This window comes from Urocampus carinirostris, chromosome 14 (assembly GCF_059441175.1).
Source record: "Urocampus carinirostris isolate Australia breed hairy pipefish chromosome 14, RoL_Ucar_1.0, whole genome shotgun sequence".
Lineage (NCBI taxonomy): Eukaryota > Metazoa > Chordata > Actinopteri > Syngnathiformes > Syngnathidae > Urocampus > Urocampus carinirostris.
Genome location: NC_142362.1, coordinates 37,684,209 through 37,688,721, shown reverse-complemented (window position 1 = coordinate 37,688,721; position 4,513 = coordinate 37,684,209). Strand labels below are relative to the sequence as shown.

The 4,513-nt window shown below is 47.4% G+C and overlaps 1 pseudogene; it reads right to left on the bottom strand.

Moving 5' to 3' along the window:
- Positions 1–4,166: 4,166 nt before the first annotated feature.
- On the bottom strand, positions 4,167–4,247 carry LOC148353366 (U2 spliceosomal RNA; annotated as a pseudogene).
- Positions 4,248–4,513: the final 266 nt, after the last annotated feature.

Genomic DNA, 4,513 nt, shown 5'->3' with positions numbered 1-4,513 from the left:
GGCCTTTACTCTGCTGGGTGGAGTTAAAGAGCCTCATGGCATGAGGAAGAAAAAATCTCTTCAGTCTGTCCGTAGTACAAGACAGTGACAGCAGTCTGTCGCTGAAACTGCTCTTCTGTCTGGAGATAATGCTGTGTAGTGGATGCGATGGATTGTCCATGATTGACCTCAGCTTTTTCAGTGCTCGTCTCTCAGCTACTGTTGTTAGGCTGTCCAGCTCTTTGCCTACAACAGAGCTCGCTTTCCTAGCCAGTTTATTGAGACGAGAGGCATCCTTCTTCTTGACGCTGCCTCCCCAACACGCTGCCGCATAGAAGAGGGCGCTTGCCACAACTGTCTCATAGAATATTTTCAGGAGCTTTTTGCAGATGTTGAAGGAGGCCAGCCTTGTGAGGAAGTAAAGTCGGCTTTGCCCTTTCCTACATAGAGCTTCTGTGTTGGCAGTCCAGTCCAGTTTGTTGTCCAGCTGCACACCCAGGTATTTGTAGGTCTGGAAGATTCTACACATTCTCCCTTGATGGTTACAGGAACCGGGTGAGTTCTGGTTCTCCTGAAGTCCACCACCATCTCTCTGGTCTTGGTGGTGTTTAGGTGCAGGTGGTTTGCGTCGCTCCATCGGACAAAGTCCTGAATCAATGTCCTGTACTCCTCCTCCTGCCCGTTTCTGATACATCCCACGATCGCAGTGTCGTCGGCAAACTTTTGCACATGGCAGGACTCAGAGTTGTACTTAAAGTCCGATGTATACAGAGTGAATAGGAACGGAGAGAGAACGGTCCCCTGCGGAGATCCTGTGCTGCTAACCACAGTGTCCGATGTACAGCCCCCCTGTTTCACATACTGGGGTCTGCCTGTCAGGTAGTCAGTAATCCATTCTACAAGGTGTGAGCTAACTCCCATCTCTGTCAGTTTCCTACTCAGTAGCAGAGGCTGTATGGTATTGAAGGCACTGGAGAAGTCCAAAAATGTAATCCTCACAGCCCCCTTCGCCCTATCCAGGTGAGAGAGGGATCGGTGTAACATGTATACTATAGCATCCTCCACTCCCACCTTCTCCTGGTAAGCAAATTGCAGTGGGTCGATGGCGTGACGGACCTGTAGCCTCAGTTGGTGCAGCAGCAGCCGCTCCATGGTCTTCATCACATGTGATGTCAGGGCGACCGGCCTGAAGTCGTTGAGTTCCTCAGGCCTTGATTTCTTTGGGACTGGGATGATGCAGGATGTTTTCCACAGCTGAGGGACCCTCCCCTGTTCAAGGCTCAGGTTGAAGATGCGCTGTAGTGGGTCTCCCAGCTCAGACGCACAGGCTTTCAGCAGTCGGGGGGACACTCAATCCGGACCAGCTGCCTTGCTGGTTCGTAGCCTTCTCAGCTCTCCACACACCTGGGCTGAAGTTATTTTTAGTGGGGGGGATGTCTTCCATGCTAGTGTCCAGAGGGGGAGGGGGAAGGACAGCTGCATTACTCAGGGGTGAGGATGTGGCGGAGTGGTCAAACCTGTTGAAAAAGTTGTTCAACTGGTTGTCTCACCCCACATCTATATCCACAGCCACACCCTGCTTAGTGCTGCAGCCAGTAATTGTTTTCATCCCTTCCCACACCTCCTTCATGTAATTGTTCTGCAGCTTTTTCTCCAACTTCCTCCAGTACTGCTCCTTCCCTTTCCGGAGCTGGACTTTGAGCTCCTTCTGTACTCGTTTTAGCTCCTGCTGATCACCATTTTTAAAGGCCCTCTTCTTTTGGTTCAGAAGGCACTTGATGTCGCTCGTGATCCAGGGCTTGTTGTTGGCATAGCAGCGTACAGTCTTTATAGGAACAACATTGTCCATGCAGAACTTAATGTAGTCAGTAGTGCAGTTTGCCATCTCATCAATGTCCCCACTGCTGGACCCTAGCAGGACATCCCAGTCCGTACATCCAAAGCAGTCTCTCAGAGCCTGCTCTGCCTCAGTGGACCATTTTCTAAAAGAGCGTGTGGTTGTTGGTAGCCTCCTCACTTTTGTTTTGTACTGTGGTTTAAGCAGAATGAGGTTGTGGTCTCCTTTTCCAAGGGCAGGCAGTGGTTTAGCACTGTATGCATTTTTTATATTCGCATACAGAAGGTCAATAGTCCTATTTCCCCTGGTCTTGCAGTTCACATACTGGACGAAAGATGGCAGTGTCTTATCAAGAGTCACGTGGTTGAAGTCCCCAGAGATTAACATTGCAGCCTCCGGGTGTTGTGTTTGAAGTTTTGCCACCGCGGAGTGGATGACGTCACACACTACTTCCGCATCAGCGCGCGGTGGGATGTAAACAATGACAGCAATGGCGTGTCCGAACTCTCTAGGCATGTAATAGGGACGAAGACTTACAGCCAAAAGTTCGACATCACGGCAGCAGATAGAAAGCTTTGTTTTTACATGCCCGGGGTTACACCACCTCGTGTTCACGTAGATAGCCAGTCCCCCTCCTTTGCGCTTCCCACTGTCTTTTGTCCCTCTGTCAGCTCGAATAGCGCAGAAGCCGTTTAGCGCGATGTTAGCGTCCGTGATGCTAGACGTAAGCCACGTTTCCGTAAAGCAAAGCAAGCTGCACTCCCTGCATGCTTTGATGTCTTTCACAAGCACAGCCAGTTCGTCGATCTTATTCGGTAGGGAGTTGACATTCCCCATGATTATGGACGGTACCGTGGGCTTATATCGCCACTTCGCCGCTAGCCGCTTAGCCTTTACCTTAGCACCGGCTCTGCAACCCCGGTAGGGTCGCCTCACCTCGTTAGGTAAAAGGGGGACCGTGCCGGCTCGAGAAATCTTCAGGTCGAGGAGTAGGTTTCTTGAATATACGTATTTTTGCGAGTTGAAACCCATATCCATAGGATAGAAAGTAATCCAAGTGTTGCAAGGCACTGATAAAGTAAGCAAAAATAAATAAATAAATCACAAAAGTAGCGAAAATAACACGGGAGCTGCTGGAGTGGCTGCCATTCGTTTTTGTGTGTAAATGTGGTATTCTGTAAGATTTCTTGAGACAATTATAAGATGCCCTCACAGAAGCAAGACACGACTCTTTTCTTCCCCCTAAAAAAAACATTTACAACTATTTTCTGAATACCGGGTATTTTGTGTGAGGCCTGTAAAATACTCTTACTTGAGTCCTAATAGCACAGTGGAGCAGTGGTTAGCGCATGTGCGGCACAGTTCATGTCTTGGGAACCTCCTGCGTGGGTTCAAATGCAGCCCCAGACTTCCTGTGCAGAGTTTGTATGTTTTCCCCGTGCTTGCGTGGGTTTCCTCCGGGCACTCCGGTTTCCTCCCACATTCCAAAAACATGCATTTCAGGTGAATTGGCCGGTCTAAATTGTCCTTAGGTGTGAATGAGCGAGTGAGTTGTCTGTCCCCGTGGGCCCTGCGATTGGCTGGCAACCAGTTCAGGGTGTCCCCTGCCCACTGCCCGATGATTGCTGGGATGGGCTCCAGCACCCCCGCAATCTTACTGAGGATAAGCGGTGTAGCTAATGAGATGAGATGGGAGATGAGTCCTAATAAAGTATCTAAATAGTTAATGGCATCAAATTGTTTCTTTTCTGTGTCAAGTTTGAACATACTATTACCCGAAGTGTCCTTCCAAAAACAATTAGTTTTAAGGCGTTTTAGTCCTTACAAATGATAGAAACAATTATTATCAATTGACAACAATTACACACCTCAACATTTAAATTTGATTATGTCTTTGTTAAAAATATTCTTAAGTTCAACTTCTGGAGCAGATGATTTTATATCTATATATATCTATATATATGTATATGTATATATACCGTAACCGTATACCGTTAATTCCGGACTATAGAGCGCACCTGACATTGAAAAATATAACAAAATTAGCCCAAACCCTAATTTGAGTCACGCGATTTTAACAGAGGGGGGGGGGATTTTTTATGGGTTATTGTTCTATCTTCTTTATTCATTATCCATTATCCGTTATCGGGCAGTTCATAATACGCTACAAAGCGATTTTAACTGAGGGGGTTTTTAAGGGTTATTGATCTATCTTCGTTATTCATTATCCATTATCCATTATCGGTCAGTTCATTATATGCTACAAAGCCTAGGAGCCGGGACACTTACTCTCAGCCAAAAGGCTAAGCTAAGGTCCTAGCCCTAAAGCCTTGCTGCGATCATTGCGAATGCACCGTTCCCGGAGGTACTGCAATACCGGGCCGATGCGTGGAGTGGACAGAGCAAGCTCTTATTCCATCTCCGGAATGTATTCGTTCAGTCATTCAATAGTGCTTATTCCCACAAAAGTAGGCAGTTCAAAAACCACAGTCAGCAAAATGAACGGAAAATGATACCAGTAGTTAAGATTTGATGCAGACCTGCAGAGTCCGGGTACCGTTAAAAGTAATCCAAGGAAAAAAAGTGTATGCTTCCAAAGGTAAGGGTGGGAAAAATATATATCCACTATTGTCTGTCGTGTCCACAAACACTCACCTTTACCGGTCTCCACTTCCCGTCATCCCCTGCGTCTGTTAC